This window comes from Lacerta agilis, chromosome 15 (assembly GCF_009819535.1).
Source record: "Lacerta agilis isolate rLacAgi1 chromosome 15, rLacAgi1.pri, whole genome shotgun sequence".
Taxonomy (NCBI): Eukaryota; Metazoa; Chordata; class Lepidosauria; order Squamata; family Lacertidae; genus Lacerta; species Lacerta agilis.
This window is the reverse complement of record NC_046326.1, coordinates 10,799,941-10,819,311: the sequence shown is the minus strand read 5'-3', so window position 1 is coordinate 10,819,311 and position 19,371 is coordinate 10,799,941. Positions and strand designations below refer to the sequence as shown.

Below are 19,371 nucleotides of genomic sequence, written 5' to 3'. Positions count from 1 at the left end.
TGCCTTCCCTTTGACAACTGCATGAAGGCTGCTCCTAGGATTCTGGATTAGGTGGGCATTCATCAAGGTACTAATGTTCTTTAGGGTTGTGTGCAAAGAGCTATCCTGTTGCATCCTTGCATCAATCCTCTGAGATATTAGGTGAACAGATGGTATTCTACTCAGAGTCACCCTAGGTAGTTAGGGAGGAACACCCTCTCATCAGATGTCCAGGAGATAAAGAACTACACAGGAGAAGACCTCTGAATGCAGCCCTGTACTGGGAAGTTTTTAATGTTTAATGCTTTATTATGTTTTTATATGTGCTGGAAGCCAGCCAGAGTGGATGGGGAAACCTAGCCAGATGGGCAGGGTATAAAAAAAGAAAACAACAACAACAACAACAACAACAACAACAACAACAACAACAACATTTGAATCCACAAGGACAGATTTCATAAAACCCACCTAAAGCCCATTTGAGCTTCCAACTAACTGCTCTGTGCAGGCATGGAAGGCAGAAGTGCAGTTTAAAATGTACTTGCACCAGATTTTTAAACCAACTGTTGATTGTATGGCAGGAATGGGGAATCTACAGCTTTCCAGATGTTGCTACAGCTGCCACCATCCCTGATAACCACGGGGCTGCTGGGAGCTGGAATCCAAGAACATCTGGAAGGCTACAGGATGCTGACCGTGTTTGGTGAACAGTCAATCTTTTATCTGTCAGTTTTGATGAAATTGCCCTTGATTGCTTTGAATTATGGTAAGAAGGCAGGCAGGGGGAGAATGACTGGTTGGTTGGGCATTACCCAATTTGCCCATACGAACTACTCTCTACTATTGGCCAGTCATCGAACCTGCAGCCTTTGTGACATCTACCACAAAGAAGCAGATTGTAGGGAAGGGTTATTTATAAACATTGTAATGGCTGAGATTATCTGAGTCATCTAAGGGAGATTATTACAATCGCACCCATCTCCTTGCAAGACCTGGAGGTGCCTGCATGATGGAATTGCCATTTGAATAGGAGCTTCGTTTGTGTGTGAGCAGAAATCCTTTTGCACTTGATAGACATCTGCTGTGGGTGCCACACTCATGTCCACTTGTTTATAATACTGTTTTGCAGATAACGTTTGTAATCTGAATCTATTCTACAATGTAATTATAGGTGATTGGGATCGTAGCCTCAGGCAGCCTGGTATTTGGTGAGCAAGGATGCCATTTCAGATTAGATGCTTATAAACCAGTTGTTTTTCTTCACAGTAATAGCACTCCTTACAAAACACATCTCTTTTAATATTGAAATTCAATATGCACTTATTTGGGAGTAAGTCTCATTGACTTGAATAAGACTTACCAGTGAGTAGACACACATAGTATTGCCCTGTAAGCATCTCAGTCACAACATAAAGGTGTTAGGGGGAATTCAGCTCTGTCCTATTCAGAGTAGAGCCACTGAAATGAATGACCCTAAGTTAAAGGTAAAGGGACCCCTGACCATTAGGTCCAGTCCTGTCCGACTCTGGTGTTGCGGCGCTCATCTCACGTTAATGGCCGAGGAAGCCAGTGTACAGCTTCCGGGTCATGTGGCCAGCATGACAAAGTCGCTTCTGGCGAACCAGAGCAGCGCACATGGAAATGCCGTTTACCTTCCTGCTGGAGCGGTACCTATTTATCTACTTGCACTTTGATGTGCTTTTGAACTGCTAGGTGGGCAGGAGCTGGGACCGAGCAATGGGAGCTCACCCCGTCGCAGGGATTCGATCCGCCGACCTTCTGATCAGCAAGCCCTAGGCTCTGTGGTTTAACCCACAGCGCAACCTGCATCCCTGACCCTAAGTTGTGTCTATTAACTTCAATGGGCCTACTCTGTGTAGGACTAGCACTGCATACCACCCTATGTATTGATGTAAACTTGCAGAAAAGTGTGTAGTACAGTCTATCTCGGACCTACCTGTACTACTTCAAATTGTAGTGTGAGATACACACACACACACACACACACACAATGTGCAGATGAAAAGCTACAGCGTCATGGAGAGGGCTGTAACCCAGCCTTCTCTCTAAGATGCAAACTTTCCATTGAAATCAAAGTAATTGCCTTCCCTCTTGCTAGGTTTTGCAGCAACCTTCTCAGGAATGTTAATCATTATCACCATATAGGCTCGATAAAACCCTCTGCATAAATTAATGTTCCCTATCACTGAAGAGCCAGGTTAAGAAGAGTTTCTTATCAAGGAAGGTGGGGGGGGGGGAATTATTTGGCTGCCTATGTGTTAGATATGGTATCTTTTACTGAAGGCAGATCATTTTTCTCCCCAGGCTTAGAGGCAGTTTGAAAGACAGATTGCTCTCTGTGGTGTGTGTGCCCACCCTGCTTCCAGTTCCGATAATCAAGTTTGGGTGGTGTTTTGTTGTTGTCGTTGTTTAAAAAATGTTTTCGACCAGATGCAATAGGGAAACCAAAGCAAGGTGCCTTATACAGGTATATGCTAAATCTCAAACAATAGGAATAAAATAGACAACTTGGACCTGCAGTAGAATGTTGCAGCATAGAGTCCTTACTGTTCAGAACTCCACACTCTGCTCTGTTTCCCTTCCTAGTTTTCTGTTCCCTTCCCACAACAGCCAGTCAGCATTCCAGTTGGCACTGACACAACCTCAGTCCTTATAGGGCTATTTTTGAGATTCTTTCCCCTGTCCCACTGGGAACACACCACGGTGACCAGAGGTAGTAGATCTCAAGAGGCGTTCTAACTTCATTTTAAAAATACAAATGCCTTTGTTGCCTTTTTAAAAACAACAACAACAACAACATATTTTTTATTAAAGATTTATTGGTTCACAAAAATATGTCCAATGTCTCTTTTTTCAAGTTACATTTTCTACAGATCAGTTTCATTTCTTGAGACATTAGTGTTGAATTAGGAAGAAAAGGGGGAAAGAACTTCATTGGCTGTGGGTAGTTGGAGATCGCCGTCTACTTTTGTGGTTACCGCTTGTTAACTTGCCTTCCTGCGCAATTTCCATAGGGGCAAGTGTGTTATAGCAAATGCACACAAAAGGAACTTAGCACTGCTCTTGTGGTGCCTGGTTGGCTTACAAATTAATTGCGCACACAAGGAGCCCGCTGGATCAGGCAGTTGGCCCACCCTGTTCTCATTGTGGCCGGCCACTTGCCTATGGGAAGCTCGCCAGACGTTTTTGAGCGCAATGGTGTCTGTTCACCTGCAGTTCCCACCAAATGGTGTTCAGAGGCATCCTGTCTCTGCCTTGATAGCTTTGTCCTCCAGGAGTTTGTCAAATCCTTTCAAAGCCACCCAAGTCAGTAGCCACCACTACTGCCTCTTGCGGAAGAGTGAAGAAGCACAGGCTTTTGTGGATCAAATGGAAACCCTAGGCTAGAGGCCAGACATCCCTAATGTCAGCAGTGCCGTTTTTGCCGATTTCCCAAAAATATATATATAGCTAAAAATAGCTCACAAACTGTCAGGCTTCGGGGAAGCAGATCCCTCCCCTGGTGGCAGCAAAGAAGCAGATAAAAAAAGGAGAAAGTTCTTACCAATTAGTTTATTCAGTAATCACAGCGAGAGACAAAGGAATGCGGTCTCTCTCTAGAAATGGCGTTGCTCCAAGTGAAGTCCCACCCCGCCCTTCATCTCCCCTATTCTACGTCAGTCCTGTGTCGGATAATCTGAGCTTTCTGCCACTGAGCTCTCTGCTCTGCTACCCTCAATGCCCGTCTGGTCCTGGGAGGGGAGGGGGTCAGGAATGCTTTCCAAGGACACCGAGTCTGTCAGCTGTCTCTCCCCTGGTGCTGCTGCTGCTTCTTCCTGCTGCTCCTCTCCCAGTATTTCCCAGCTTCTGCCCTCTGCAGCCTCTGAACTATGCCCTTCTGCAAACCACCGATCTAAATCTATTCTGTCCTCCTGTTCCCAGGAAGGTTCAGAAGAAGGGGGTGGTGGCCCCCACCATTTCTCCTCAGTCCAGCCCCTGACACAAACGGTTCAGCAACTTTCTGAAGTATGGCAACCCTAGGCGCTCTGGCCCCAAATAGCACAGGGAATCGGAATTGAGCAGGGAATTTGATTTCCCCCTCCCCGCCGCTCTGTTTGTGGACTTCCCAGAGGTGTTTGGTTGACGGCGGTTGGGAACAGTATGCTGGAGCAGATGGATCGTTTCTCGGACCCAGCAGGACTTTTGTGAATAGAGCCTAAGATGGCAGAGCACATGCGTTGCATGCGAAAGCTCCCAGGTTCAATCCCTGGCATAGCCAGGTAGAAAAATGACCAGGCAGCAGGTGGCGTGAAAGACACCTGGCAAGATACCAAGCTGCCGCTGCCACTGCTGATTCTGTAGTATTACGGTTCAAAGGGCAAATCGGGTCCTCCCTCACAGAGGGCACTTGTTGCGGTGCGACCTGGCAACCAAACCCTGTGTTGTGGGTGGGATGGTTTGGATAGCCAAAACACCCTATTGGTAGTTCCCACGATGCAGGGTTCAATCTGGCCAATGGGACACAAGCTAAACAGATCAAGGGACAAATACTCATGCACGTGCCCCTGAGCTTCCTCTTTTCGGCATGTGCATCAGAACACCTGCCCACCTCTCCCTATATTTAGGGCCTTTTGCGCTTGACCTTGCTATGCCGTCATGTGTCGTCTGTCGTTGGGACAGGGGCACGGCAGGAATTTTCCCCACTTGGCTGATTGGCTGTTGCCATTTGGGTTTTGCCTGCCGTGCAGCAAATCGTCACAAGTTGTAAGGTTGTGGATAGGCTCTGGTTCAAGTGATAGGGGTGGCAGAAGGGTCTCGCCATCCCTATGCGAAGGGTATTCCGTTAAAGGAATCCAGGGACTCAGTGGTTTGTTCAACCCCTGAGAGGGGTTGTGCCCATGCCAGAGTCCAGGGGGACATCTGGTTGGTGGACTAGTATGTCTCTGCTTTCCACTGTTCCAGGTGTTCACCCTAGGCTGACCTACGATAGAGCTCTGGGTCAGCGCTGCCTGCAAGGGTGCAGGGAGCTAGTCGAACCAGAGCCTATGCAACCACTCACTTGATTGTAGTCAATAAAGTTGTGGCCTAAATTCTGCCAAAAACCAAACTAAAATTTGAGTCTTGTCTGAATTTATTTCTAGGGGGTGGTTAAAAGGTCTAAACATGCAAATGTTCTAACAAGGTATAAATAAGGCAGCTTTCTGTGTTCTCTTGAGGTGGTGGATATAGAAATATATTGAGCATGCGGAGTACTGTTGCACTCGGGTACCGTTTTTGGGCTTCACATGGGCATCTGGTCAGCCACTGTGTGAACAGGATGCTGGACCAGATGAGCCACTGGCCTCATCCAGCAGGCTATTTTTATGTTAACAAATGCATACCCTGCTCTCTCCCCCCCAAAAAGGAGTGGCTCAAAGTGGCTTGCAGATTAAAAGCGAACACATGAGTAATGCATGTGCTTCTATCGTTTATCGTTATTCTCAACAAACAGGCCAAAAGGCCCATGAACATCAAGTAGTCTGTGACATGTCTCTGCAAAGCTTCTAAGTATAGAAAGCAAGCACAGTGACCAGGATGGGTGGTGATCACATGATCCACCTAAGCTTTGCCGTGCTAATTTAATGCTAATTTGAAGTGCATGTGACCATGTAGGAAGTGGAACGATTCCCCCTCCCCCATCGCATTCACATTTGACTAGAAATCTGGAGAGGCAGAATTGCTGCAAAGTTCTCTTGCATCCCCGAACATTGGAGCTAATGTATTGCGCCCAGCATAACATGTTAGTTGGGTCACACTTTGGCGCAAGGTGTGCAATATTCCTTCGGAATTCTCCCTGCTACGAATTTCACAATGCAGTTCTCCAGCAGCAACAAAATTTGCGCATAAATGTGCCATGTTAGGGGAGGTTGTGCATAAAAAGAATAAAAGAACAATGCAATGCATTATTTATGGGAAACAGCTTGCAAAAATAAGTAACTTAAAGCAAAATTGCAAATATGTAGATTGGGGAAAATGTGCACTAAAATGCTAACAAATATTTGTGAGGGTTTCTTGTTATTTTAAAAAAGAGAAGATTAGCAAACTCAATTGTGAACGTAAGTTTGGAAAAAATGAGAAATCGAGAGAAAGTGAAATGGACAGATTCATCCATCACTAATGATGGAGAGAGAGAGACTTGCCTGTTGTGGAATTGGGTTTCCAGGCTCTATACTGATGGGTTGTTTTTTTTGCTAAAGGACTAGAGAGCACTGATGAAGACCTCATCCTCTATTCCTGGTGGGGGTTTTTTTTTCCTGTGTTGCCTCTAGGCTGGATCTTGTGGGTGTTGCTACAGCTGTGCATGTCGGTAATGAGCCTTACGCTAAATGTTTCCGGTCTGCTATGTTCCCGGGAGGATCTTGTGAGCTTCAGCCGAACGGGGTCTGCTTTGTATGAGTGATTTAACGTGGTGTAAGCAATCTGCATGCTCGGGGTGTGCATATGTGTGAGGGAGAAGCTGCCATTGGTATCACATTATTTTATTAGAGTTTCAAAGCTGATATTAAGTGGACATGATTTCTTCCCATGGACCATTAATTTTGTTTTATTGCTGGCCTGATGGCTATTACCCCTTCTTGCCAATACATTCCTCCATTAGGCTTGTACAATTAACAAAATATGAGCTGTTTAAAGCGTTGCTATGAACAATGGGTCACAGAGAAGCAGGTCTGGGGAAAAGAGGGGTGGTTATGTGAATGCTTTGTGACCATGAGACACTATGGGGCTGGCAGAGGAGAGTGTGTGCGGACCGATTTGTGTCCCTTTGCAGATAGAAAGCTCTTTTCCACAAAACATTTTCTATGTGGTTGCTCAAATCCAAAATGCAATTTGAGTTATGAGTGGTGCGTGTCTGTTCTGTGTTTTTTTCCCTTCTAAAAATGTGTCGGAGCTGGGGCCCAATTCGTTTCCCTTCTTTTATGTACTTCAGGGCAAAGGCAATTGTAGCGCAAGATATACATACCCAAATGCAAAATAACAGGACTGTCACATGATTACATCTAGTCAATTAATCATCCCAGTGTTAGTTTATTAATCAGATATATCTGCATACATTTGCATGGGATTAAAATGAGTGGCTCAGATGTCAACGCATGCATTCATTGCTTTTGGGATGGGGGGGGAGGGGAATCTGTAACCCTTCAGAATTTGTTGGACTCCTTCAAGCCCAGCCAGCATGGCCAATGGTCAGGAATGATAGGAGTCCAGAAGTATCTGGTGGCCCACAGGTCCGCACCCCTGTTTTGAAATAACTTGTGCATGCTTAGAAAGAGGCATGGATGCTTGAGCTGAGATTCCTGCATTGCAGGGAGTTGGAATAGATGTCCCTTGGGGTCCCTTCCAACTCTATGATTCTAGGATTCTATGATTGAGAGAAGTGGGGGTGGGGATGCCTCTTTTAAGAATGATACTTACCATCTGATGTTTTTGTTCTTGGGGACTAATTTATAGCTCTACAAAATAGCCCACATAATTTTAAATTAATGCCTCAGTTTTGCCTACAACTGGATGAGGGTGGCAGCAGGGGCAGCGCAACTCTTGAGTAGTCACAATGAATTTAACGTAGTAATGTCAGTTAGCACAGTTGGTTAGAGCGTGGTGCTGAGTCACGGGTTCGATCCCCATATGGGCCACCTCGACATTCCAGCATTGCAGGGGGTTGGACTAGAAGACCCTTGGGTTCCCTCCCAATCCTATGATTGTACAGTTATATGTCCATTAACTTCAGTGGTACGACTAGTATTGAATACCACCCACGGAAAATAAGAAAACAGAGGAGGATTAATCATCTCTATCCAGAACAAGTGGATGTAGGCTCATAATACGATGCTCCCATTGTTTCCCTATTTTCTGGGGACCTCCATGCTTTGTTTTTTTTTTTAAATTTCTTTTAGAATAGCAACGGCACTGTCACTGGAATGATGTTGGAGAGATCTTTGTGTCCACTGTAGGCAGTGAAGAAAGTTGGCAGACCAATAGGGTTCAGTTATTTGGTGATAGCAAATCTATGTATTAGTATTAAGTAGAAGGAATAATAATGCTGTTCCTACCTTTAAGAAAAGGCCGTGCCTTTCCCCATTGCAGATCTCAAGGCAGGCTGGGAAATGAAGGCACAGCAATATTCTAGTTTCTATTGGCTCTGCCCAGAACTTAGTTTGCGACTTAGTTCTGTTTAGTTCTTGCAAGTCCAGGAAGAGGGGTAAGCTCACTCATTCTTACAGAACTTCACAAAAAGCTTCCTAACCATATTCATTCAGAGCCAAAATAACAGCCTACTTGGATGTGAGGAAATACCTCTAACATGAGCCTTGTGAGCGTCAATAAAATACATATCGTGCATGCACACGAAAGCTCATACCAAGAACAAACTCAGTATCTGAAGAAGTGTGCATATACATATCTGAAGAATACATACAGTGGTGCCTCGCAAGACGAAATTAATTCGTTCCACAAGTCTTTTCGTCTTGCGGAAATTTCGTCTTGCGAAGCACGGTTTCCCATAGGAATGCATTGAAACTTAATTAATGTGTTCCTATGGGAAAAAACCAGTCGGGGCCGGGTGTCGGGAAAGCGAGCGGGGAGAGCGGTTACTTACAGTACTGTAGTGAGCGGCGGTGGCGGGAGGAAGCCGGGTGTGGGGAGGGCGATGGGGAGCGCGGGGAAGGCGAGCAGGAGGAAGCCGGGTGTCGGGACTGCGATGGGGCAGCGCGCGGAGGGCGAGCAGGAGGAAGCCAGGTGTCGGGACTGCGATGGGGCAGCGCGTGGAGGGCGAACGGGAGGATCCAGGCGTGGGGAAGGCGATGGGGAGCGCGGGGAAGGCAAGCAGGAGGAAGCCAGGTGTCGGGACTGCGATAGGGCAGCGCGCGGAGGGCGAACGGGAGGATCCAGGCGTGGGGAAGGCGATGGGGAGCGCGGGGAAGGCAAGCAGGAGGAAGCCAGGTGTCAGGACTGCGATGGGGCAGCGCGCGGAGGGCGAGCAGGAGGAAGCCGGGTGTCGGGACTGCGATGGGGCAGCGCGCGGAGGGCGAGCAGGAGGAAGCCAGGTGTCGGGACTGCGATGGGGCAGCGCGCGGAGGGCGAGCGGGAGGATCCAGGCGTGGGGAAGGCGATGGGGAGCGCGGGGAAGGCAAGCAGGAGGAAGCCAGGTGTCGGGACTGCGATGGGGCAGCGCGCGGAGGGCGAGCAGGAGGAAGCCAGGTGTCGGGACTGCGATGGGGCAGCGCGCGGAGGGCGAGCAGGAGGATCCAGGCGTGGGGAAGGCGATGGGGAGCGCGGGGAAGGCAAGCAGGAGGATGCCAGGTGTCGGGACTGCGATGGGGCAGCGCGCGGAGGGCGAGCAGGAGGAAGCCAGGCGTGGGGAAGGCGATGGGGAGCGCGGGGAAGGCAAGCAGGAGGAAGCCAGGTGTCGGGACTGCGATGGGGCAGCGCGCGGAGGGCGAGCAGGAGGATCCAGGCGTGGGGAAGGCGATGGGGAGCGCGGGGAAGGCAAGCAGGAGGAAGCCAGGTGTCGGGACTGCGATGGGGCAGCGCGCGGAGGGCGAGCAGGAGGAAGCCAGGTGTCGGGACTGCGATGGGGCAGCGCGCGGAGGGCGAGCAGGAGGATCCAGGCGTGGGGAAGGCGATGGGGAGCGCGGGGAAGGCAAGCAGGAGGAAGCCAGGTGTCGGGACTGCGATGGGGCAGCGCGCGGAGGGCGAGCAGGAGGAAGCCAGGCGTGGGGAAGGCGATGGGGAGCGCGGGGAAGGCAAGCAGGAGGAAGCCAGGTGTCGGGACTGCGATGGGGCAGCGCGCGGAGGGCGAGCAGGAGGATCCAGGCGTGGGGAAGGCGATGGGGAGCGCGGGGAAGGCAAGCAGGAGGAAGCCAGGTGTCGGGACTGCGATGGGGCAGCGCGCGGAGGGCGAGCAGGAGGATCCAGGCGTGGGGAAGGCGATGGGGAGCGCGGGGAAGGCAAGCAGGAGGAAGCCAGGTGTCGGGACTGCGATGGGGCAGCGCGCGGAGGGCGAGCAGGAGGAAGCCAGGTGTCGGGACTGCGATGGGGCAGCGCGCGGAGGGCGAGCAGGAGGAAGCCGCGTGTAGGGAGTTCGATCGGGGAGCGCGGGGAGGGCGATCGTTAGTGAGCGGCAAGCAGGGAGGGCCAGCGCAAGCGGGAGGGTTCTTCTTACAGTGGTACCGCGCAAGACGAATGCCTCGTCTTGCGAAGCACGACCATAGAGAAATTCGTCTTGCGGGTCAACCAAAAAATCGCAAAACCCTTTCGTCTTGCGAGTTTTTCGTTGTGCGAGGCATTCGTCTTGCGGGGTACCACTGTATCTGAAGAAGTGTGCATGCACACGAAAGCTCATACCAAGAACAAACTCAGTTGGTCTCTAAGGTGCTACTGGAAAGAATTTCCTATTTTGTTTCAAATAAAATACATGTTTGTGAACTTTGCGGAGTTCTATCCAGATTGAGAGAAGTCTCAGGATGGAGCAAGCATAGTGTCGTCACAGTTTGAGTGTTGGTCCAGGCCTGATTGAGATCTGGGTTTGAATCCTACCTCAGTCACAAAGCTTACTTTGGATGGCCCAGTCCAAGGAACCGCCCCATTTGCCATCCAGTTTCCTTATGATGGGATTATAGGGGTCGTGCTGCTGTTGGATCAATGTCTTGGCTTGCCGCTGTTCCCTTGAAACCTGCTTTGCCTATGTATCATATTGATCTGAGCATGGAAGATTTTGGTAGAACCCATACTCCGAGTTCAAATTGTTAATCCAGGGCAGCTTGCCTTGCAATCCTAAGAAATTTGAGCTTTCTGGCTGAGGGAAAGAGTTTCGTTGGCCCCAGCCTTAGCATTCTCTGTGCTGTACCATATTTCCTCGTCACCGAAAGGTGGAAACTCTAACGGTGTAATGGTAGAAAAGGTAGAAATGCTAAACTCAAGTCATAAAGACCAAAGTCCACTGTAGCAAACATGGCTATAAAACTTTTTTTTTTTTTTAAACTTTCAAAGCTATTGGGACAGGAACTGAAACATGAAATGTAAAGAACGAATGCACTTTGTTTTCATAATAACAGCACACATTTTCTTTCTTTCTTTTTTGATACCAGCTGCAGTTTCAAGCTGAAATTCTTCTGCTTTTAAATGGAGAGAAAACTGGCCATGTATCTTACTTTATATTACTAGTGTCTGGGCTGAGATGAGGGCAGCAGCCTGGGGTGGAGCCTGGACCCGGGAGCTATGGGATCAGGCCATAATCAGAGCTGGGTTGGCCATTTGCACGTTTCCAAAAAAGAGGGAATGCATCGCCAAAAGAGGACAAAAGATACAACAGAATTTGTCTCATGTTCTGTTCAGATACCCTGGTCCCAGACCACTTGTGGGCCATAGAGAAATAAATGGTTCTGTGGTGGTACTCATCTTAATGGGAAGTCAATAGCAAGGTTATTGTACAGTGGTACCTTGGGTTACAAACGCTACAGGTTACAAACGCTCCAGGTTACAAACTCTGCTAACCCAGAAGTAGTTGCTTCGGGTTGCGAACTTTGCCCCAGGATGAGAACGAAAATTGTGTGCCAGCGGTGCGGCGGCAGCGGGAGGCCCCATTAGAGAAAGCAAGCCTCAGGTTAAGAACGGTTTCGGGTTAAGAACGGACCTCCAGAACGAATTAAGTTCATAACCCAAGGTACCACTACTGGGTTTCCTTTAACTGTGTAAATCCATCCAAATGACTCTTGTTCAGAACTTTTCAACCAACTGAAGACCTATTTACACTGCAAGGCCAGTATTTTTAGTGCTTACAAATATATATTTTGCATTGTTGTTTCACACTGGTTTTACACTGTATTTTAGATTTCCATATGTTTGTATTATTTTTGGTTCAGAGAGAGAGTGAGAGAGAGAGAGACTGAGGGTGAGAGTGAGAGAGAGAAAGTTGCCCAGAGTTACTGGATGGAAATGCAATGAATATTTGGAAAAATAATCCATTTTCATTGGGACTTGTAATTGAAAATAGCAAACTGATGCAGAAATGTGGGATACCAAGTTGCAAAATGAAAACATGAGAAACCAAAATGGACGAATTTGTCCATTCCTTACACAATATACTTTCTTATATTAATAGGTACCTTCTGGAATTGGATCCTGAGCTGTCTGCCTTTCAAGCTGATCTGTTCCAAAGGATCACTGAATGGTAAGTAACCTGATTAGCATTTTATCCTGCATTTGACAGAGGTTACAGGGCCCATAAGGAGGCACCCACAATGTTGTAGTTGGTGTTGTGGAAATTTACTGAAATAATACACCCCAGTTCGACGAAAAAGGGATAGAGTGAGAGGCATTTTAACTAGTCTTCATTGAGTCTGTGTTACAGCCAACAATGTTTTCTGTGTGCAATTAGTTCCACAGGGGTGACTAATCTCTTGCCCTCCAGATGTTGTCGGTCTCCAGCTCCCATCATTCCTGACCTGAGGGGTGATGGAGTTGTGATTCAGGAACACCTGGAGAGCTACGGGTTAGCCACTCCTGATGTACAACAATGATCTGGAAAGGTTGGTGCATATATTGGAGTATAATGTTTGCAGGCCCTTGTCCTGCTCTGTTTAAATGGAGGGATGGACTATGGCTTTTATGCCCATGGTTTTCCTGGACTCGGTGTTTCCTGAATAAGTGTGTACAGCAGAGTCTGTTGGGGAGGGTCACCTCTCTCTCTCTCTCTCTCTCTCTCTCTCTCTCTCCCCCTTTCTCCACACCCAGTAGGCTGTTGGGATAGGGACAAGTTGGCTGTTGCCAAAGGTCTGGACAGATCACTTGCAGAGGGCTTTTGAAATTAGGCTGAGAGCCCTAGGGCCACCGCCTGCCTGCTTGCATTGCCTGTAATTGATTTTGGTGCTCATTACACTCTTAATGCCATTTGTCGTCTGTTAGCTTATGGTGAAAGTTCTGTGCATTTGGCAGAGCTTACAGAAGCATTGAGACTTTGCCAGTTCTCTTGGTTGAGCAATGCCAGTTCTGCCTCTATTCCTGGTCCCCTTGCTTCCTCTTCCCATCAGTGATTGATTTACACAGAAAACTAGCTTAGCCAGGAGAACCGTAGATTTGTCTAGCTGGAAAAGACATGAGAGGCAACCAAGCTGATCAGCTAAAGTATTAAACTGTAGCGAGGACTTGCCATTGCTTGAGTAAACCAATCAATCTGTATAACAAAAGCATGTGCTCTCTGATTTATTTATTTTTTGCAGCATGGGGTGGATGGGGAGATCATTGGAGGGAAATGAAGAACATAAAACAAGTATTAGCTGCTTGAGAATAACAGTGGGAGAGGACTATTGCTCTCATCTTGTGTTTTCTGGCTTCCCATTGGCATCTGTTTGGCACTGGATACAGGATGCTAGACTAGATGGGTCTTTGGTCTGATCCAGGAGGATTCTTATATTGTTAAATTATGTGTCACAAGTCAACAAGTAAAGGGATTAAGGAAAACCCGTGCCTGTACTGTGAACCCAGTCTGGAACGATAATCCTCCCTAGATTTTGAAGAGGCAAGGGAAGGTTGTCTGTTTGGTTGAGATTAAAACCACCCAAAGTTGATAAATGGAGCTGAAGGAATGGAGTGGAGAAGAGAAATGAGGAATGAGTGAAGAAATAGCAGGCTGAGAGAAGGATGGGTTGAGGAGACTGACTGCCAGGAGCTGCCAGGGCTAAAACCGAGAATCTTGGAGCCAATTGGAGCATCTTCCCAGGCAATGAAGTACTGTCAATGTCTGGGCTTGCCCTGTCCACCTAAGGTGGCCATTGGGCCTTCCTGGACAGGAAGAGCTATAAAGGACTTCCTGTAAGGACTAAGACCTTGCCTGAGCAACAAAAGCCTTCATGACACTGATGTGTTCCTTGCCTCTGACCCCTTGCTTAGATTTTTGCCTCTGACTCCTTCTGGTCAACTTCAGAGTTGGACTAAGCAGGTGCCTGCTTCCCCACTTTGTACCTAAAAGAGCTCCTTTCCCATCTCGGACCCTATAATCGGCAGGTGAGGCCTTGCTCGGTTGGCATTGTGCCCTTTTCAGTGGTGGTTCCCTGCTTTACAATGCCTTCCCTAGTGAGGTGCAGCTGTCTCCCTCATTATAGATTTTCAGGAGGAACATTCCTGTTTATGTGGGTATTTGATGGCTGAAAAAGCATGGTTCCAAGCAACCCAGAGATCCCTGGTGGGGGTAAGCTTTTTTAAAAAAACGTTTTAACATTTTTGTAGATTATTTTTAATGTTTTATCACTGCTGCGTCTTCTGTCCTGGGCTCCTTTGGGCGAAAGGGCAGGATATAAATCGCACAAATCAATAAATAGTACCTCCATTCCAGGAAAAGCATCGCCTCCATCAGGCTGTTGTTAAAAGTGGCAACTCTAGAGGTGGTGGGAAGGTATTCAAGATGGCGGCAGAGGCAGATGCACAAGAGAAGAGCTCAGCTGTGAATAATGGAGGCAGTGCCGTTGTTGCTTACAGCCTTGGAGACAACAGTTTCCATCTTAACTACGGCAACTCTAGAACTGAAGAGTGGTGGCTGGGCTTCGATTTTACATATTGAATGGAACCCACCAGCCAATTCTTTGACTGCAGGCTTCTGGCGCCATTTTAGCTATGCTCTGGCTCCTAACTAATCTACATGTATATGTGATTAATTGTTATCAGCGGATATCATCACTCCCATGTAAAAATAGACTGTGATGACTATTTGAATAAATCATAAGAACAGCTAACCTGATACCACATAGCATCATGCAGTTGGCTGAGCAAGGCGCGTTCTCATCCTTGACCTGGTATGGCTTGCGGAGATCAGTATTTCCTTATGGGAGCTGGTGATTTAAACTTGTGGCTGTGCAGACCTGCTTTCTGCGCAGGGAGCCTGTTTCACCACCCATTTCCATGCCCCATTCCCACTGTACGATCCAAACTAAGACACATCTCTTCACTTCTCTGAATGCAGAGTGAGGTTACACAATGACCAATGTGAGTCTTTCCCCATTATCTGTGACTTTTCCATTGTTTCATATGAATACTAGAGATTGAGATGAAATTTACTTTGGCCACTAAATTCAGATTTGGAGTTGGTGGGGGAGGGGTGCAGGAGAGTCAAGGGAGAGAGAAATCCAGGAATATTGAGGGGGGAGATTCTAGAAATTGGGGGTAGGGGTTCAGAAAAAAACAGTAGGAGCCCAGCAGACCCCACAACTTCCCACACTGTCTTACATGGAATGATGCTGTCTCTTGACCTATTGTTGTTCCAGAGATTGCTGTGGGGGTTTGTGTGTGTGTGTGTAATCACATTACATCTATGTGTGAAGGTAAAATAAGGTAAGTCCAGTCAAAGGTGACTATGGGGTGCGACGCTCATCTCGTTTTCAGGCTGAGGGAGCCGGCGTTTGTCCACAGACAGCTTTCTGGGTCATGTGGCCAGCATGACTAAACCGCTTCTGGTGCAATGGGACACTGGGATGGAAACCAAAGCGCACGGAAATAACGTTTACCTTCCCGCTACAGCAGTACCTATTTATCTACTTGCACTGGTGTGCTTTTGAACTGCTAGTTTGGCAGAAGCTGGGACAGTGCAACGGGAGCTCACCCCATCGAAGGGATTCGAACTGCCAACTTTTCAATTGGCAAGCTCAAGAGGCTCAGTGGTTTAGTCCACGGCAGCACTCATGTCCCTGTGAGCGAGACCTATGAATGGCAATTTCCCATTGCTGACAAGGAGTCCAAGGCAATGGGATGTTCCTGTGGCACTAATGTTTTATTTGCATTTTTAAGTGGTTTACGTTTCGACATGGTTAACACCCATGTTATTTTACGATATGGGGGTACAGAAATACTTCTATGAATGAATAAATAGATAAATAAATCTGCTTGCTCAGCAGAGGACCCCAATAAGCAACTGGATACTTCTTGAATGATAAACAAGATGCCTGTATGACGTAGGATTCTGGCCATGATCATAGAAACATAGAGTTGCAAGGGACCTTCGAGAATCATCTAGTCCAATCCCCTGCAATTCAGGAATATGCAGCTGTCCTGTATGGGGATCGAACCTGTGACCTTGGTGTTATCAGCACCATGCTCTAACCAACTGAGCTATAAAGCAATGGTCTTCAGCATCTGCAGGCTGTGACGCTTTTCCGGAGCTTTCTTGTTTTTGTTCCGGAGGCAATAGATGTGTGTGATAGAAGAACCAATGTATCTAGCGAGAGAATCCTTTCTTCTTCTTCCTTCTTTCCTGAGAGGCATTGATACCCTTTCTCTTTGCGTGTATCTTCTGCTTTTCTTTGTTCTTTGTTCTTGATCAGGGCAAAAACTGGGAGCACATTTCTTAGCAAGCTTTGAAAGCCAGGCCCCCGCATCCCACCCCTTTGCAATAACAGCTCCATAAGCTTGACCAGCTGTTTGCAAACTCCGCCTGTCACGTTCTGCAATTTTACGAACCCATGAATCTGACCCTTTGATCATCTCCATGGAGCACAGATGCCAAAGGTCAGGACAGCCTTAAAGATGGACAAAAGGCTTTGAGGCTGGCCAAGGACTGTGTTAGGGGGTCAGAGTAATGAGAAGAACCTCGCCTTTCTGTTCTTTCTTGTAGTGTGTTTTGGAAAATGATTCCTTTGCCTGAGTATCTCTGTGCATTACGAGTGTGGATGGTGAGAGCAGAGGAAATTGCTTTGCAAAAATTTGTATATTAGGCAGAATTACATAGCAAAGTGTGTATACCTGGATAAATTTGCACAAAAATGCTGACAAATTTTCAAGTGGACTTACAGAAAAAAACAACCCTGCAAATTTCAGTGGAGAACCGAACCTCAGACTGGAAAAATGAGAAACTGAAAGAAACCAAAACTGACAGATTCATAATTCCTAATTATGCAAGGAAGCCACTAAGTCCTCATGCCTCTTGCATGCAAACCCCACGAGCTTCAGGCATGTTGTTGTTGTTCAGTCATTCAGTCGTGTCCGACTCTTCGTGACCCCATGGACCAGAGCACGCCAGGCACGCCTATCCTTCACTGCCTCCCACAGTTTGGCCAAACTCATGTTAGTAGCTTCGAGAACTCTGTCCAACCATCTCATCCTTTGTCGTCCCCTTCTCCTTTTGCCCTCCATCTTTCCCAACATCAGGGTCTTTTTCCAGGGAGTCTTTTTCAGGCATGTTAGACACACCCTAGGGTAACCAATCCCACTTGGAAACTCTTGAGTTCAATATGAAAATGGATGGTGCTTTGAAAATAAGAATGGATGAATCTCTGCAAGGAGCCAGAGTCAGGGGCAGGGCAGGAATAAAACACCCAGTGTTGGTGAAGTTAAATCTTTATTCAAAGAAACAAAAAAAACTCAGTCCTAGTAGTTACAGCAACCCTTCCCAGTAGGTCTCGCCTCAGGGAGGCAGTTGCAAGGACTGAAGGTGCCCGCCTTCCCACAGTTGCCTAAACCTTCTCATCCCCTGGTTCCTTCCCAAGTAGCCTAAGGCTCTGTTGTCTTCTCTCTCTTTGTTCTGCCCTCTTCATTCCTCTCCATGTTCTGGAAGACCAGGGGGGAGATGAACTGGTCACAACAGGAGCAGGGACTCCTTAGCTTCTTCAGCAGCTTGCCTCCACTCTGTCTCTTGATCCCCCTCTGCTTCTGCACTGCTCTCTGCCACAGCCTCTTCATGCTCACTAAACCCTGTTAGCTCTTCAGTTTCCCCCACCCCCACCCCCACCTCCCAGTCCCCCCTCTTCCCCCTCTGACCACTCATTGTTGCCCCACCATCATTCCTCTGGCTCTGAGCCTTCTTCTCTTGGGGGTTCCCCAGCTGGTACCTTCCTCCACTCCTCTGCATCCAGCCAGTCCGTGACCTTCTGTCAATTTCAGTATCTCTCAGTTTTTCATTTTTCCAACTTATGTTCAGTTCCCCACAATTCCGCATCAGATTCATTGGCACTTTAGAGTACCCCCCCCCCAGATGTATACACTTTTGGGGTAAGCAATTTCCTTACTATGATGCTTTTTCCTGTGCTGTTTAAACAGTCATAGATACTTTATTTGGTGGGAGAACTGTATGGCAACAAAAGTGAGAATTTTCAAAGGTTAGCTGTGTTTTGGTTTGTGTGTTGTTTCACGAACTGCAAATTAGGAGCCTGAGGATGGAAATGTGAATTGCACTGAATTATCTCTCCTATCCCTGATTGAAAGCCTCGGGCAAATCCTCGGTAAGAATGTGATCTTTTTGGTTATTCTGCAGATATGAATGGAAAGATACGGAAGAAAAGGCAACAGTAGAACAAGACCTAGACAATGGTCCCATTCCCTGCAAATTTATGTAGCTGACAGCAGTTAAGGGACCATAAGAGTAGCGACAGAATGTCACACTGCAAAATGAAAAAAAGGCTACCTTGTGCATAATTTGACACTCTCCCCCACCCGTCCCCTCTGGTCCCCACACTGAAATTTAAAGCCACTAAGACAAATTGCAACCTGGCTGATGTCAGAAGGCTTGTGACCATGGAATCTGCGAACAGCAGGACAGCCTGAGGGCTGTAAAATGTGAGGTTGTCTTGATTTCCACCCTGTTTTTGTTTCCTCACACGAGTCATCCTTCAGTTGCTACCCCAGCTCTCAATCCCCCTGCAGGATCTCAAAAGTGCACACATCTGCCTGCAGCAATAAACCTCGGCTGCCTCGTTTTTCCCGTGCCGCCGCGGTGAGGAGGATCTGTCAATACAACCCGCGTGAAAAGCAGATGATGAGTACCAAGCAGAAACACTTGTGCTTACCTGGACTTTGGGAGAGGGGTGATGGTGCTATTTATTTGTTATCTAAAGTGTTTCTGCCCCACTCTTGAGCCAGAAAAGGCTGCCACCAGCAGCTTGCAAAGATCAGTAATGGGACAGTCCCTGCCCCCAAGCTTAAATTCTAAAGGGTGTGGCACAAAAATGATATGCATTAGGAAGGAGGAGGAGGAGAGCAAACTCTGGCACTAGTTCTCCGCCACAAAGTTCTTATCACGACCAGTTGGAATGGAAAACAGTTCAAGGAGAAGCAGGAGGCAAACACCACTCCAACTGAGTGATGGAGTGGCCCTGCTTCTCTTTGCTCTTGCTGCTGTCACCTGATGGAATGGCTCTTTCCTGATGCCTGATGGAGGGTGGAGCCTAATGCCACCTTAGCTTATTTGGGAGGAAGAGTGAGACAAGAAGTTTTACAAACAAACAAACTATGGCACTGGCTTCTCAGTGGTGGTGCTGGTGGCACCACACCCCTTTTCCCTTTCTGCTTCCTTCTCTCTATTCCCAAATCATGCATTCCCTGTTCTCACTTTGGGACGTGGGTGGCGCTGTGGGTTAAACCACAGAACCTAGGGCTTGC

At 47.6% G+C, this 19,371-nt stretch overlaps 1 protein-coding gene across 1 annotated transcript in view; it reads left to right on the top strand.

Moving 5' to 3' along the window:
• Positions 1-12,115: 12,115 nt before the first annotated feature.
• The window catches only part of PKNOX2 (PBX/knotted 1 homeobox 2), a 283,944-nt gene continuing 276,688 nt past the window's right edge, over positions 12,116-19,371 (top strand). Inside the window, exon 1 of the mRNA XM_033172676.1 lies at positions 12,116-12,184. The gene's annotated coding sequence lies outside the window, so the exon portion shown is untranslated. The remainder of the gene's footprint in view (positions 12,185-19,371) is intronic.